Source organism: Pogona vitticeps, chromosome 5 (assembly GCF_051106095.1).
Source record: "Pogona vitticeps strain Pit_001003342236 chromosome 5, PviZW2.1, whole genome shotgun sequence".
Taxonomy (NCBI): domain Eukaryota; kingdom Metazoa; phylum Chordata; class Lepidosauria; order Squamata; family Agamidae; genus Pogona; species Pogona vitticeps.
The window spans coordinates 98,432,166-98,450,142 of NC_135787.1; the positions used below are offsets into that span (position 1 = coordinate 98,432,166).

A 17,977-nucleotide genomic window follows, 5' to 3' on the forward strand; every position below is an offset into this window, starting at 1 on the left:
TTTGACTTTGTTATATTGAGGTAATTTATGTTACCTTTTGTAGCCTAAAACATGCTCCTCCAACATCCTCTGCTACTGTATGCTTATTGACAGGGTTTCTTCCCATAACATGAAATAACAGAAAGCTGGCAAAGATTTGTTTGCCAGAAATACTGACAATGTTGTTTTGAGACACTAAAGCCAAGTATTAAAAGAAGGTAGATTGGTATTAATTAATGCAGATCAGCAAGAGTTTCTCCCTGTTCCGCTGGCAATAATATTAAAGACACTTGCTGCTTCTTGTGGGTTTGGGAATTGGGACAGAACAGTAGGAAACTATCTCACACTAGATTAGTATTCCAAAAGGATCACTGACCTCTTTACTAGCAAACAGGTTAGTAGTAACAAGGATCTGCATATAAAGAAGCAGTTTTATTCCCATGGGCGTTTCCCTTTGCTTGGAATTATTATTTGGGAATGTTACACAGTGAAAGAGATATGTTTTCAGAGTGTGGTCCTGCAACATGGTCCCACACTGTATTATAGTACACATTAAGCTGTACAAATACTGTATGTCCGTGAAAATTATGCAAATTACGTATATAGTAGGACCCCCATACCTGTGGCATCAATTATCCTACGTACAACATACAAGGGCCTTTCTCCCACCTTCTTGTATGTTGTATATATGGTTCACTATTATCTATAGTTTCAGGCATTTGTGGTAGATTGTGGAATAGATCCCCTGCAGATATGGGGTTGCTGCTGTATTTGGTTAATTATCTTGTACATTACAGCTGGGTGAAAATGCTCTGTATTTTTGTTGTTGTTTTATTTTATTTATTTATTTTTATTTATTTAATTTATACCCCACCCATCTAGATCAAAGTCTACTCTGGGTGGCTAACAACAGTACAAATAATGGCAATATAAAATAGAACAACAATAATACAACAAGATATGGCAATGGAGTAAGTTAGGTATTGACAGGAGCGAAGGCCTGCCTAAAGAGCCAGGTCTTAAGTTTGCTCTTAAAAACACTCAGAGAGGGGGCTAGGCAAATTTCTGGGGGAAGATTGTTTCAAAGGCAAGAGGCCACTGCCAAGAAGACCCGATTTCTTGTTCTTTCTCTCCAGGCCTCCCTTGGCCCCTCATCCTGGCTAAAGCAAGTGATTCGGGTAGAACTCATAGGTGGGAGGAGGCGTTCTGCTAGGTATTGAAATCCTAAACCATGTAGGGCTTTATATGTCATCATTAACACTTTGAAATCAATGTGGAAATGAACGGGCAGCCAATGCAAGGCAGCCAGAGTTGGGGAGATATGACATTTGCTCACCCCAGTGAGAAGTCTGGCTGCCGCTTTCAGCACCATTTGAAGCTTCCACACCAATCTCAGAGGTAGCCCCATGCAGAGCGCATTACAGTAGTCTAATCTCGAGACTACAAGTGCATGGACCAGAGTGGTGAGCGCCCTGACATCAAGATTGGAACGCAGCTGGGCAATCCACCAAAGATGGAAGTAGGCAGTGCGGATCACTGACGCTACCTGGGTTTCCATAGTAAGTGCCGAATCCAGATAAATCCCCAAGCTGTGAAGCTCACTTTTTGTGCTGATATTCACTCTCCAAAAAGAGAGGGAGTTTCCCAAACTGTCAATGGTGGGGCCACCCACCCTCAGGACCTCCATTTTGTCTGGGTTCAGCCTCAGACCATTCATCTGCATCCACAGCAATACAGTCTCCAGACAGTGCTGAAGGGATGAAATGGCATCCACTGTTGTTGGGAAAAAGGAGATGTAGAGCTGGATATCATCAGTATACTGATGACATGAAGCCCCAAATGCCCTGATGACCCAGTATCATCATGTAGATATTGAACAGCATTGGGAAGATAATCTAGCCCTGTGGGACCCCACAATTGAGGTTCCACAGAGCCGATACATTCTCCCCAAGCTGGTCTCTCTGAGGATGGTCCTCCAAGAAGTATCGGAGCCAACTCGGAGAGCCTCCCCAGGAGGATACCATGGCTGATGGTATCAAAGGCGGCTGAGATATCAATGAGGATCAACAGATACGTTTTTAAAATAATTATTTTATTTTCCCAACATAAAACTTACAAATATATATTAAAAAGCATTTTATATGTGTGTGTGTGTATGTATGTATAAGTATGTATGTATGTATGTATTTATGTATATGTATGTATCTATATGTATGTGTGTGTGTATATATACACACACACACATACACACACACATATATCTCTATCTAAAGACAATACATACTGTAAAGCTTAGCCTACAAGCATTCTTGTATAATAATACATTTCTTTCAGCAAGATCTTCTCCATATTATTCATTTTACTTATTTACTTTCTGTTTATAAGGGACGTGGTGGCGCTGCGGGCTAAACCGCAGAAGCCTGTGCTGCAGGGTCAGAAGACCAAGCAGTCGTAAGATCGAATCCATGCAACGGAGTGAGCGCCCGTTGCTTGTCCCAGCTTCCGCCAACCTAGCGGTTCGAAAGCATGCAAATGCAAGTAGATAAATAGGGACCACCTCAGTGGGAAGGTAACAGCGTTCCGTGTCTAAGTTGCACTGGCCATGTGACCATGGAAGATTGTCTTCGGACAAAACGCTGGCTCTATAGCTTGGAAACGGGGATGAGCACCGCCCCCTAGAGTCGAACACAACTGGACAAAAATTGTCAAGGGGAACCTTTATCTTTTTACATTTACTTTCTGTTTGTTACAAAGCTTTTGTTTTCCACCATTCATAAAATAGGTTCCAGCTTTCATAAGTTGATTTTTCTTGCCCTTTTAATCTCTTTGTTGATCTGTCCATTTCTACACACTCTAATATATTTTTGATAATCATTTTATCTTTTGGCGAGTTTCCCTCTTTCCAAAACTGTGCCCATGCTAAACTAGCTGCTGTCAGGACATGTGTTATTATATAATAGGTTTGCTTGTTTATATTATTTGGTATTAATCCCAAAAAGAGGATTTCTGGTTTAAATTGTAATTTTTGCTTAGTCATTTGCTTAATCTATGTATGAATTGTAATCAAATATTTCCTTGCAATATTACATGTCCACCATGTGTGATAATAAGTTCCTTCTTGGTTTTTGCATTTCCAGCATTTATTCGAGATGTTGGCAGAAATTTTTGCAAGTCTGGATGGAGGGAGATGCCATCTATAAAACATTTTGTATAGATTTTCCTTATAAGAGGTTGCTAATGTTAGCTTAAGATTTTTAGTCCACATTTGTTGCCATTTTTCAAGCTCTATACTATATCCATTTTTTGACCATTTTACCATTGTCTCCTTAACGTCTTCATCTTGGGTGTCCCACTGCAATAAACATTTGTATATTGTTTTAATTTGTTTTTTTTTTTATTGTGAGTAATATTTTATCAAATGTTGTATATTCTCTATAGAATCCTTGTGTTTTTTGTCCTGATTATAGATCGATTGTAGTTGCAATTGGGGCCACCATGGGAAAAAAAAAATCAGTCCTTGGCTCTCTAGTTGATCTTTTGTCTTTAATAGACCTTCTTCATTTAAGAGCTCATTATATGTCATTATTTTCTCCCCACACACCTGGACCATTTGGAGGTACTGTATAACCAATTTTCCTTCGTTATAGAGCTCTATTCCCCTCCTCCAAAACAGCATTGATTCTTATGAAGGAATCCCTCCCCCCCTTTTAACACAAATTCAATAAAATCTCCCCATATATCAAAATAAAATTTTCATGTACCAAGCCATTCTGATGTTTCATATCACATGTTAACTTGTCATTACTAGCTATATTCCACACTTCCTTACACCAATCATCCAGTTTAAGATTGCACTTAACTTTCCAAATCTTGGCTATCATTAACTTTGCTGCTGTTATTAAATTTGAAACTAATTATTTCATTGCCCGGCTCCATTGCTCCCCATCTGTAGGCATCCTTCAGTCTCGAGAGACTATGGTAACGTGCTCTGAATAGAGGTCTTGGAACAGCGTCTAGTGTGGCTGAGAAGGCCAATTCGAGAGTGACAGTCCCTTCCACAATATAATCTGTCCCCATCAAATATCAATAAAAGGGCTATCTTTGGGCAAACTCTTTTTAAATTTAAAAACTGAACATAACTAAAAAGAACATCTTAACACAAAAACCTCATGAACATAATGCAATATAAACTTTTTGTTTATATTGGGTTATGTTTGTGAGGTTTTTGTGTTAAGATGTTCTTTTTAGTTGTTTTCAGTTTCCTTTCTTTTTAGTTTTTAAATTTAAAAAGAGTGAACAAAAATAAACCATGTTCTGCTTTCAAGCTGAGTCGTGCTTCCCTGAGGCATCAGTACTGTTTTGCTTGTAAACAAAGTTGGGCACCCCCTGTGAGTTACATTGTGACTTTTTTTTTACCACCAGCAATATTTGGCAAGGCAACAGGAAATTCAGGGATAGGCAGCCCACCCATGTGGGAAGCCAGCAGTTAAAAGGCAGTTGAGAACAAGAGAAGGAGAATTTGACCTGGCTGGGACTTTAGAACCAAGAGGAATGTTTGTTTTTCCCTCTACATGGCCCAATTCTATCTAGGGTAATCTGTTAATGGGCATGTAGTAGCTGATGTGGCCAGTGGCGTCAGTGGATTAAGCCAGAGCAAAACATATACAGGGTCACCATCGCCCCACCCCATTCTGTTCCCTTTTCTGCCACCTCTTCATTCTCACCCAGCAAGTTGCTGGCAGAATAATAATTCACTATTCACAGAGGTATAAACTGATCATTTGCCCAAGAGCTTCATTCTGCCCACTCCCAACACTTGACATAAACCCATCAATGAATGTTGTCAGATACAAAAGGCAATCTATGTCAATTGTTAAATATTATCAAATATTGGACACTAAGGTCAAATTTATATCAGATCTAAGTACTGAATGTTTGGCAGTTATTCAGTATTCAGAAAATCACCATCAGCAAAAGGTTGAGAGGAGAATTCTGGAAATGAAGTTCCTTATACTGTAGCATTAATTAGAATTAGTGCTATTAATTCTAATTCTTAGAATTAATTTGTAGATTTGGGGACATCATGTGATCACTGGATTACACTGTTTATTTATTACAAGTATTTTATTTTGGCTTTCCATTGGAAAAAAAATCCAAGATTGTTAACAAACTAAAAAAATTATTACAATAAATATATAATAATAAATAATGAATTTCAGTAATTGGCTGCAATTTCAGTGAGGTGCATTCAATAATAGAATTGCTTCTGTTACTAAGCTCATGAAGAGCAATCTCCCTTTCTATTGCAGCCTCTTGTAGATCCCAAAAATCTGCTCCAGATTGCTGGGAAATTCTACAGCTGTATCCATGAGAGGCTGGATACAGGACAAAACCATAGGTGGAACAGAGTGTCATCAGAAGCTGAAACCACTACTCTTCCAAGAAATATGTGTTGATTCAAGCAGACCTTTGTTCCTGAGAAACCAGAAATTCCAGTGAAGGCCATATGTAAATCTAAAACACTACTTGTAAACAAAGTAAGCTTATAGTGCAAATTATGAAAAGTGACAATGGGCGAAGAAGGACTTCAGAGCTCGGATTTTCATTCACCCCCCAGTCCTTTGTCCATCTAACAAGTCTAATCAGACTAGGGGGAAGTGAAACCAACATGGAGGATATATCAGGCGTCTCCTAGCAACTCTCCTCAGATGAGGAAGCTACTTGGATGAATAGTGAAATGTTTCAAGCTAACAAGAAAGAAGTCCAGTTGCCACGACTCACCTTCCAGATATGAAAATTTTTGTTATACGACATTTACATTTCAAGATTCAGAACTTTTTCAGCATGTAAGGACATCCCTCTTTGAATTAAGTTTGAATCATAGCGTGTGTCCCTTATTTTAAGCCTATATAAAAAGACATGTGACAGATAAAGAACATTGAAACAATAAATAAGTAGCAAAACCGAAACAGAAGTTAAACGGTCATGGCGTCAAAAGCCCTCTGAAGTATCTGTTTTGTTGTGGCTCTGTAAGAGGCAAACCAGGATGCACAATACAAGGAGTCTGTGTCCATGAAATGAGAGTAAACAGACTATTTTTGGCACAGAAGCCTGAAGAACAGTTCACTCTGCATAACTCCTGGTGACAAAATAGCCTCCACCTATAACATGAGTGGGTGAGATGGGCTCTCTTGTGTGCATGAGCCCACCCATGGATCCACATGAGACACCCCCCCCCAGCACATTTCCCTTCCAGGCCCTCACCTCAATTCTTTTTTAAAAATTATATTTTACTCTACAAATCCCCTTGTGTTCTCTAGGGGAATGTGGGGGGAAATTGCCACATTTTGAGTGCTGCCAGAACCTTTGGTCCACCCCTGGTTTTATATGCAGCCTTCCAATATCTAAGTAGAGCCATGTGTGGTTTCTCAGACCTTTGAAACCTGCCCACCCTGGCCTAGACAGATCAATAGCCAGGATAAGTTTTCATTTAAGAAACATGCTCAGTGCTTTAAGCATCTGGCTGCAGAGCTAGAGGTTTGGAGTTCAATTCCCCATTGGGCCTCCTTGACAGGGGCTGGGCTAAGTGATCCATAGGGTCTAGCTCTGTGGGTTGTTGCTGTGGTTGTTGCTGTGGTTGTTGTGGTTGTTGTGGTGGTTGTGGTTGTGGTTGTGGTTGTGGTTGTGGTTGTGGTTGTGGTTGTTGTTGTTGTTGTTGTTGTTGTTGTTGTTGTTGTTGTTGTTGTTGTTGTTGTTATTGAACAGATACAAGTTGTAACCAAAACCCTAAATATCTGTTAAATATCTGCACAGTAGGTAGGCTGTTCCTAATACTGCTGTTTTTTGTAGCTCTGATGGTGGGATTTCTGAGATCTGCAACTGTTTATAGTACTGTGTGAAATTTCTTGATATTGTTCCCAAAATCCCGATGACTACGGGGACCACTGAAGTATGTTTCTTCCAGAGGTGAGATGTTTCAATTGGCAGGTCTCTGTACTTTGTTAGTTTTTCCAATTCTCTGTTTTCAGCTCTGGCATCTCCTGGAATTACAATGTCAACAATCCATTTCTTTGTTCTGTTCTACTATGTGTGGTGTATTATGTTTGAGGTTTCTATCAGTTTGGATGTGGAAATCCCACAAGATCTTGACTTCCTCATTTTCTGACACTTTCACTATCTGATGCTTCCATGGGTTTTGGAGACTGGCATTTTTTTATTTTTTATTTTTTTGCATAATAACGAGTGCATCATCATTATCATTGTCGTTGTTGTTGTTGTTGTTGTAGTTGTTGTTGTTGTTGTTGTTGTTGTTGTTGTTGTTCCTTCAAGTTTCTGAAATTTTGAAATTTCTTCTTTAAAAGGCAGAATCAAACTATGAAGCTATAACATTACAAGAAAACAAATAAGCATGGAAGAAATTGCTTTATGGTAAGAATGTTCAGCAATGGAACAAACTATCACAAAAGGTTGTGCAGTTTGCTTTGCTGACCATAGGTAGAGACTGATGTCTATAGGCCAGGGATGTGATTTTACCACACACAGTTGTGTCCTGTTTTACTACAGGAATGGACAAGCTGACCTCCAAGACTTTTTCCAGTTTTGATTTTTTAAAATTATTTATCTGCACACTCTATTATCATATTTTTTAGAGTGTGTGAATTTAGTTTAAAGAACTACTTCCTTAAAAATGTAGTACAGTGGTGCCTCACATTATGATGTTAAATAAATAAATAAATAAGAACGAAAACGTCGTAAAGCGAAAATAAAAAAGCAATTGAAACGCATTAAAACCTGGTCCAATCAGCTAAGAACTCACCGTCCAGTGAAGATCCTCCATAGGTGCGGCCAATTTCAGGTGCCTGTGCAGTGAAAAATGGCTCCTAAACACAGCGGGGAGCCATTTTGAGCGCCCGGCGGCCATTTTGGAAACCCGACAATCAGCTGTTTTGATCGCAAAAACCTCATCATAATGCGGATTCGTCATTAAACAGAGCGCCCGTCTTGTGAGGCACCACTGCAAATAGAAATACAAGAAACAAAGGATCTTTTAAAAAAACATCCAAGTAAAGCAGTGCTGCCTTAAAACTTCTTAGATAGGTTTCCATGTTTCTCACGAAATGATGGACACTGGGGGTGACCCTGTAATGTCTGTTTTTAGAGCCTGAGAATCCCAACATTTATAACCCTAGAAATTATATACCTTTTTCATGGTATAGAATGATGACCCAAACAGTCCATGAATAAAACAATTCACTTTCAAATTGTATTTTCCTAGGGGGGAAATGTAAATTATATGCCTCTTTACTGGCAAAGATATATAGAATGTGTATTTTATACACATACACTCAAATATATTAGGCTAATACGTTTTACCAGTAGCACCTTGTACTATTCTTACGCTGTGCAGAATGAACAATTTTCCTCCTCAGGTTTTTTAGAAGATATATTTAATTACTGTAAATTAAGGATCTGTGAAAACACAATATATGCATTTTAAAATTTCAGAAAGAGAAAATACCTCTAATTTTCCAATGATTTATTCTAAGTTATACACATGCATATAATGATGATGGGGCATGTGTGTATAGAATTCTTATGTATTAATTCAGAAATTAATTGCATTTTTTTCATACCAGGACTCAATCTCACTCATATTGAGGAATATTTTTTTATGTATACCGTCCCCATTCTGGGTCATGTCCTCATGCAGAAATAAATTCAAAGTCTACTTTATTTTCCATCTTCAGAATTATCTGCTCTGGAGACTCACCAAAGTCTGAGCCTATGGGCTTTTCTGCAATAGTTGATTCAAGTTGGTTGGTGTCTAGTGGTAGGACTGCGCTATCAGCACATTTTCATTCTCGGGATAGGATGGGCTAAACTTCAAAGTAAATAAATAACAAATTTAGTACAATTTTTTGTGACACTGAATTGGGAGATGGGCGTTTTGGGAATAGAAAACATCTTATTTTTCATGGGATGGCATTGTTTTCTTCCAAAGGCTATGAGAGTAGTGTTAGCTGATAATGCAGAGCTGTGACAAATAATGCCATTATACTAGATAGTGTTTCAGTCACTGGGGAAGAATAGGACTTGGAAGTCTGTTAAAGTTGACTGAGAGATTACTTGTAATTAATAATTGAGGAGTTATATAAAACTCCTCCCCAAATCCATTTAATGTTCCTGTAATCCATCTTCCCCTGTGAGCAGCAATTAAATCAGTTCACCAGTTGGCTGAAACTGATGGGGGCAGGTTCAAAACATGCTAAAGTATACTGTCATTTGAGGTATTATGTTATTAAAAACTGCAATGAGTCAGGGGTGTTTCCTCCATGCTTGTACACCACTTAATGATTGTCGTATCTAGCGATGATATAAATGCTTGAATAAACCATTACAGATCAAACACCACAAACAGAGCTGTCATTATCATCGTTAAGCAAAGTGGCTTTTCAGTGAGATGAAGTCACACATTCAAGCACAAAGTATTAAATATTTAGCAACTGAAAATCAAAAGGTGTATGTGAGAACTGTCCAAAATAACAAATAGAGATTATTCTTGTCTTTAATTACTCTGCTGTCCAGAAAATATCCACACCTGACAAGGTAAAAAGGAATGTGTGATTGTAAGCCGCCTAGAGTGGTCTAATAAGACCAGATAGGCGGGATAGAAATAAAATAAATAAATAATAAATAATAATAATAAATAAAAAATGTATCCAGAAAAGGGCAACAAAGATAAAAGGGGTCCAGAAAACAGATCATATGCAGATAAGTTGGGTAGGCTGAACTCGGAGAAAGGTTATTATGATAATATGTTAGCCATCTTCAAACATTCAAAGAATTATCAAATGTGTTTGCTACTGCTCTGGAGCATGTGTGTGCCATGCCTTGGCTGTCTAACTTATCATCATTACATAATTCTTCATCCTATTCATTTCCCCCCAAAAATGTACTGCAGCTACCAGTGTTGCATTTACCATCAAGATTTCCAAGATTTGCTGAAATCCTCACATATGTATTAAGCCATAAGATCATCAGGGGGGGCCTTTCTCTTGGTTCCACCATCCTCACAGGCACATTTCATGGAGATACTGGAAATGGTCTTCTCTGTTGCTGCTCCAAGACTCTGGAACTCTCTCCCACCAGAGGCCAAGCTGGCTCCATCTTTGCTATCCTTCCATAAGCAGAAATTCCTTCAGGTAAGCTTTCCTTGAAATGACTGGTTGACCAAGGGGATTTTTAAACAGATCACTTTACTTATCACTGTGTTTTACTTATGTTTCTAATCTTGCTCTTATTATGAGTTTTAATATCATATTTGTTTAAAGCTTTTTTAAATATTGCAATAATTTATTATTTGGGTTTTAACTTTGTTTCTTTTCATACTGTAAGCTTCCTTGGTTTCGAGAAAGGTGGCATAAAATATTTTAATCAAGCAAGCAAACAAATAAGCAAGCTAGATGTTAAGAAAAATGTGTGATTCTCTGGTTAGTAACATGTTTTCCCTCCAGCAATGCAGTATCCTCAGGGGCACATGTTTTAGCAATCAGACTTCCTATGATGCCCATAATTATTCTCCATTGTCTAATCAGAAAATAAACCACACTAGTGTACAAGAAACTGAGGTGAGGAAGAGCACATGCTAATGATAAACCAACACCTTCCACCACTTGAGACAACATTTCATCTGAACGTATGTTAATAATATTGTTATCTTTGGCCCTCCATGTTTCCGACAGGCAAGTAGGATACTGACACACATAGATGTGGATTTGAGAGAAAAAAATTGTGGAAAAATATCAGGGCTACAAGTCCATCTCCAGAGATCTTAAATGTTCCTGTGTCCACTGTGTGCAGTATCATCAAGAGGTTTACAGCCCATGGTACTGTAGCTAACCTCGCTGGATGTGGACGGAAGAGCGAAATTGCTGAAAAATTACAATGAAGAGTTGTTTGAATGGTGGATACAGAACCCAGATTAACTTGCAAACAAATTTAAGCTGATCTGCAGACACAGGGTACAACAGTGTCAGCTTGCACTATCCATCACCATTTGAATGAAAAGGGACACTATGGTAGGAGACCCAGGAGGACACCATTGCTGACACAAAGGTATAAAAAAGGTAGACTAGAGTATACCAACATTTATGTGACAAAACCACTATCTTTCTGGGAGAACGTACTGTGGACAGCTGAGACAAAAGTAGAGCTTTTTGGTAAAGGACATTATGGCACTGTTTACAGAACAAGAAATGAGGCATTCAGAGAAAAGAACACAGTCCCTACAGTCAAACATGGTGGAGGTTCAAAGTTGTTTTGGGGTTGCTTTGCTGCTTCTGGCACTAGATGCCTTGTCTGTGTGAACAGCATCATGAAATCTGATGATTACCAAAGAATCTTGGGGCACAATGTAGTGGTCAGGGTCAGAAATTTGCATCTCCACCAGAGGTCATGGGTCTTCCAGCAGGACAATGACCCAAAAACACTTCAAAAAGCACTCAGAACTTGTTACAAACAAAGCACTGGAGAGTTCTGAAATGGCCAGCAATAAGTCCAGATTTGAATCCCATAGAACAACTGTGGAGAAGGCATCCTTCAAATCTGAAGGCCCTGGAGCAGTCTGCAAAAGAAGAGTGGTCCCAAATTCCAGTAGAGAGGTGTAAGAAACTCATTCATAGTTACAGGAAGCAATTGATTTCAGTTATTTTTTTCCAAAACGGGTGCTACCAAATATTAAGTTAAGGGTGCCAATAATTTTGGCCAGTGCATTTTTGGGTTTCTGTGTGGGATTGTATCAGATTTGACTTTTCTTCTCTGTTTTTTTGTGATGTTCCAATGCAAACCATGTGAGTACCAAACCATTTGCAACTGCAACAATTTTCTGAGAGAAGGGTTTCATTTTCTGACAGAATTGCAAGGGTGCCAATATTTTTGGCTATGACTATATATGCCTGTTCTATCCTGTTGCAACCCTCATACGAGGCCAGACTAGCCCCCTCTTTGTAAAGGCTTTTTTTCTTCAGGCAGTCTTCTCAGTGACTGGCTGCCTACGCGTTGGACTCCTGTTTTGGTTTTTTGCTTGTTTGTTTCTCTCCTCTTCCAGTTTTTATATTGATTGTTTTTAATATTGTAAGCCACCTTGGGTCATCTTGAAGAGAAAGGTAGATGAAAAAAAATTAAATAAATAATATAAATAACAACACACTGTTTTGTTTGTTTGTGGAGGGCATACGTTGTATGCAGAAGCGTTTATTTAGCACCTTTGGGTAAATTGGGTGAAGCTGTGCAGGTGAAAGTCAGCCATCAATACAATATGTTCTGCAAAAGCTGTGGAATTTCTGCAGGAGGTATCCTATCTACTCTTTTCTTGCCCCCACATGGTTTGCACATGATCTTCCTGCCCATTTAGCTAGGCTGATGAGTCCTGTTTAGGCAATGTTTTAAAGCAAGCCTATACTTGTCTGCCCAAAGATAACTCCCACTGACGTCAAGGGAGCTTTTTCCAAGGCCTAATACAGTAGTTCAGAAAACAGCTGAGGTATTTCCAAACCCATGTAGAAGCCTGTTGAATTCCCATAGTGCTAATAGGTCTGAAACTGATTCCTCCCTCCTTGTTTTGTCCAATTTCCCCTCTCCTCATCAATCTGGTGGTAATAGCTGGGGTCTTTCGTCTCTCCCTTTTATGGCTATAGTGCAAATGGTACTAAAGTAACAGGGTAGATGTTTTGCCAGGACCCAAGTGCCTTGATCACTTCAGTAAGAACTACTGATATACTGAAGAGGTTTGGAAGGAGCAAAACCTGAAAAAATGTCTTAAAAACAAGCAAACTACATATCCAAGAAACCTAGCATGACCACTGAGGATGCTGATAGTGGTAGTTCAAAGAAAAAATAATAATTTTGCCAAAGTTTGATACAAAATTAGCACAATCAAATTTCCAAATGTGTATTTCAGCTGCAAGGAGTAGTGGGAGAAGATTGAATTTCCAACCAGTTCTTCTGTCGTGTTGACTCCTCTGAAGAAGGTGCAAGGCATATAAAACAGGCAAAAAGAAAATGAACAAGTGGTATATGCAGTTATCAGCATGCACACCAGTATTATGTGCTGGTAAAAAACTCATGGAAAAACAGAGGAGTTCCCACCCCCCCCAAAAAAACACTCACCATCAAATCTTAAAAAACACTGAAGAAATTTCAAATCAAAAAGAAACGTATTCTTCACCAGACTTAGTTGTGTTCTTTTGTACAGCCCCAAATTAATATGCTTCTTGCTCCACCAGAGAACATGGCACGATAGGTAGAAATGCCAGGTTGCTTTCTGTTTCTAAATAGGTAAGGAGGAAGCACCCTCTTCTTTATTATCAACAATACCCTTCCCATGTGACTTGATTATATAACTGTGTCTCCACCCTCAGTGGCTAATGCAATCGGGGAAAAATCCTGGCACTGAACCCAGGAGTAGCTCAAAGATATTTTCCACTGGAGAGGCAACTCAAACACACTGTCACTGCAAAACAGTAGGGATGCTTAGAATCTTTATCATGCTCAGCAAAATATTCTTGCACTCTTCTTTTGACTCCAAAAACTTTCAAAGTGGCTTTCAAAGATCAACTAGGCTTCCATTCAAAGAAATGTGATAACCTCCCCCCCAAAAAAGGAAGAGGGGAGCACACCTAAAAAACAATCCCTGCAAATACAGTAAAGCAGAAGTGAAAATAGATGAATGAAAAATGAGCCCAAACAAGCTGATTCCTCACACAATCTGATGGGGTGGGCCTCTTTTCCTCTCTTCTTTTCCTACACATTGATGGAATAAGGCAGAAGGCTAATTTAGCTTGTGTGCATTCTGAGTAACAGTCACCCTGAATAATCTGAATGAGGGCACATGAAATTCCTATTCTACTTCCCTCTGAGTCCCATGTACAATCCAAGATTGATGTGTGTGTGTGTGTGTGCGCGCGCATGGGACAAAAAGACTATTTTCTATTAGTACTAGCCACTTTTTCACAATGCAGCTTCCATGGGGAGGAGAGGTTATTTTATTTTGTTTAATTTTTCTTACCTCAAACACTAGTTCTGAAAGGTAAGATAGAAGAGTAAAAGAATGCCTTTTCTTGAGTAGTGTTAAGAGCTGTCCATCTGGAAGCGATCATTAGCCGATATGTTTGCAGTTTTCAAAGAAGCAGCTGTGTTAATCAATGGAAGAATATAAGCCAAAATAAACAAAAAAACCACAACAGACAAAAACATTGTGGCACCTTAAAGACAAACTGCTATATTTTAATTTGAGTTTTCGTGGATGAAGTCCACTGTTATGTCTGCTATCGTATTTAGTCATTTACCATTACATTTTTGTCTCTTGCTTTTTATTTTGTTGTATTATAGCAATTATAGGACAACTTGTTTCTTAATCAGTTAACCAAAAAAATGCCATATTTTGCTTCACTGATTGATAAAACAGCATGTTCTGCATGCGCAACATAAGAGGTACAAATAATAATGTTGAAAGATGTAACTGTGCTATAACAACATGATTGTTTCCCACGGTCATCCCAGGATATCATCCCAGTTTTATTTCTGCCATGGATCTAATCAAGTACAAAATTGCATATTCCTAGTTAGGCCCTCATGAGTACTTTATATTGTCAGATTTATTCCAACCTTGCATGCTGCCTTTACTATGTGTGACTGGGAGGGACTTTTCTAGGCTGGGGTGACTATTTATCCAGTGTTGACTGATCTTCCTTCCCTGCCTCTGAGTTTAGAGAGAGCTACGCCTCCCTGCTCTGTCTTTTTCCCTCTCTTGAGTCTGTTGGAGGTAAGTCTGTTGATGCTTGTTGCGCAAAGCAGATGTTTTTAGATTGCAATTATCTGTTCAACCGTAAGTAATGTCGAGTGAGTTACATCAAAGGGGTCACGGACCGCATGGGGAAACTTTTGAAAAAACACAACCTACAAACAGTATTCAGACCCACCACAAAAATACGACAAATGTTATGGTTAGCAAAGGACCAAAGGGACCCCCTCACCACTGCAAGAGTATACCGGATACCTTGCAGTTGTGGCCAGATATATATTGGAACCACAAAACAAAGCATCCACACCAGAATCAATGAACATCAGAGACACTGCTGACTAAAACAACTGGAAAAATTGGCAGTAGCTGAAGATGCCCTGAAACAAGCTGGACATGAAATTCTATTTCAAAATACTGAAATACTGGACAACTCCAGCAATCATTACGTTAGACTGCACAGGGAAGCCATTGCAATCCACAAACACCAGCAGAGCTTCAACAAAAAAGAAGAAAATTTAAAACTAAACAAAGCTTGGCTCCCAGCACTGAAAAATACAGCCTGCAAAAGGTCAACAAACTCTACCCAGCCACAAGGACTGGTGATCACTACACACAAAAGACCAGCTAACAACATCCATCAATCCGAGTGACAGATAATCTCTTCTCCTTATCACAACAATACACCCACAACAAAAACACACTGATCGCCATAATCACCCATCTCCTGAAAAGGACAAAAGTTGATCCAACAGCTATAAATACTCAACCTTCAAACAAACTGCACCAGAGCACAGAGTGCTACTCCTGTCCTCTGAAGATGCCGGCCACAGAGACTGGTGAAACATTAGGAAGAACAACCTTCAGGATCTGGCCAAAGAGCCCGAAAAACCCACAACAACCATTAGATCCTGGTCATGAAAGCCTTTGCGAATACATTAAACAAATGTCTCTAATAGATATAATTATTTCAACCATTAGAAAAAGAATGCTCATTCTAAATGTAAAATAATTTTTATTAAGTTTGTGTTTATTTCTCCTTTTAAACTACAGGTTTCATTTTTGTTGTTGTTAAAAGAGGGTTGCTAAAGACAAGGTGAAAAAGTATGAGAGTTCCTCCAAAGTCAGAAACGGGACGTGATGCCAGGGTTTGGGAAGCACTGAATGGACTTATCAAGCTGCACTACAAGGGGTTTCATATCTGGTGCATGACCAGATGATTCTGGCTCAAGTCATTATCAGAGATGTTGCAATTGACAGGGTCTGATGATGGCTCACAACAAAATGGCCATCTTCATTATATTTTAAGCATATCTGTTCATGTGCTCCTTGTGTCAGCAGGATAATATAACATGAACAGAACTCACATGTGGAGCTTCATCAGGTGTATAATGTACATATTCCTCTGACAAGTTAATAAAAATGTGTGTCCAAGTATTCAAGAAACAAGCAGAGGACATGTACTGAAATGAAGTAATTCAAATTAATAATTAACCCAAACCAAGACTGGTTTTAAATACTGTAATTAGGGTTATGCATCAGAGCTATTGCTTCATGTTTATGAGGAAGAGTGCCATCTGGTGGAAAATTTTCAGATTCTGTTTTTGCAGATTTGTGTATTTGTACGTAAGTATGTCTTTCAGCTTTGGTAGGAGTGTTCTGTAGTGAGGGGTGAAATTTTACATTTTCAGTTATGTGATTGTAAATCCAATTCAGGATAATTATCCCTAATTTGAATAATTTAATATTGCCATTTCTAATCTGGTTGGCATCACTCCTCATACTCCAGTAAAGTACTCTCAATTCCATTCCGTCTTTACTACTTCTTCCTATCTTTCTTTTAAGAAGACTTTTACGCATCTACCTATACAATGGCTCCCCTCCTACTATTAAGGCAATTGTTCTTTTGTTGTTAATTTAGTCTCTGCCATGGCTTGCGATACTGAAGTAAGTATGGCCTAATAAGCTTTATTCTGGGAAACAGATGGACCATCAAACTAGACTCTTAGTGGTCTACTCTCTAGACTCTTACTTTCTGTACTGTTCTAAATTCCAATTTCATCAGCTCTGGACATTTGCCAGGCTGGCTAGGACCTCTGTGATTTAGAATCCAACATTTGGAGGGCTTCGGCTCTTAATGTTGTTTTATATGCTGGCCAAGATACTGTTGTATAAGTTGCACCTTTGGAAGAGTGATGATGTTACTGGAGGGAAAGATTTTCATTGATTAAAGCCTTCCTCCTTCCATCCCATGGCTTTCACACAATGACATGGGTTACTTGTGAGTTCAATAAACTACAAAAGGAAAGGAGGAAGCCATTGCCCTGAAAATCTCCCCCATCACAGATGTCATGCCTTTGCAGGGGTCCATTATCAAATATTCACCAAACTTTCAGGAGTTGTAGAAATGCAACTGAGGAAGCTTCCCTGCAAATTTGGTGTCTCTAGGGGCCAGTTTTATAGCCGTTTAAAGTGAAGATGGGGGACATGGTGGCGCTGTGGGTTAACCCGCAGAAGCCTCTGTGCTGCAAGGTCAGAAAACCAAGCAGTCGTAAAATCGAATCCACGCGACAGAGTGAGCTCCCGTCGCTTGTCCCAGCTCCTGCCAACCTAGCAGTTCAAAAGTATGTAAATGTGAGTAGATGAATAGGTACCATCTCAGTGGGAAGGTAACGGCGTTCCGTGTGTAGTCCTGCTGGCTACGTGACCACGGAAACTGTCTACGGACAAATGCTGGCTCTACAGCTTGGAGACGGGGGTGAGCACTGTGCCCTAGAGTCAGACATGACTGGACTAAATGTCAAGTGGCACCTTTACCTTTACCTTAAAGTGAAGATGAATTGACAAATTAATTCATTGATTCGTTGAAGAATATTTGTATATTCGTATTCATTGAGTTGTTAACCTTGACTAATCATGAATCAAAACAAATCACTTTTTTTTAATTTGTCCCCATCTCTAGTTGAGACCTTTACCTCTACTGATGTAATTATCTTCTATTGCCACTATTTCCCATACATTTTCTTGCAGGACACCTTTTGGGACATAAGATGGAACTGTAGATTGAGCTCATGGACATACTGGGTCTACAAGCTAATATTGCAAGTCTGAAGAGACCTTCTGAATAAAACTGAACTTTATTTGAGTGTTCTCCAAGATGAAGCAATGTTGAATTGCAGTGTGGGACAGAATTTCACTCAT

At 39.0% G+C, this 17,977-nt stretch overlaps 1 long non-coding RNA gene across 1 annotated transcript; it reads left to right on the top strand.

The window, feature by feature from the left end:
* The first annotated feature begins 7,340 nt into the window (after positions 1–7,340).
* Positions 7,341–16,608, top strand: LOC140707454 (uncharacterized). Its single transcript, XR_012087539.2, has 3 exons — positions 7,341–7,407; positions 9,941–10,181; positions 15,830–16,608. It is a non-coding gene; the product is annotated as an uncharacterized LOC140707454 (long non-coding RNA).
* Positions 16,609–17,977: the final 1,369 nt, after the last annotated feature.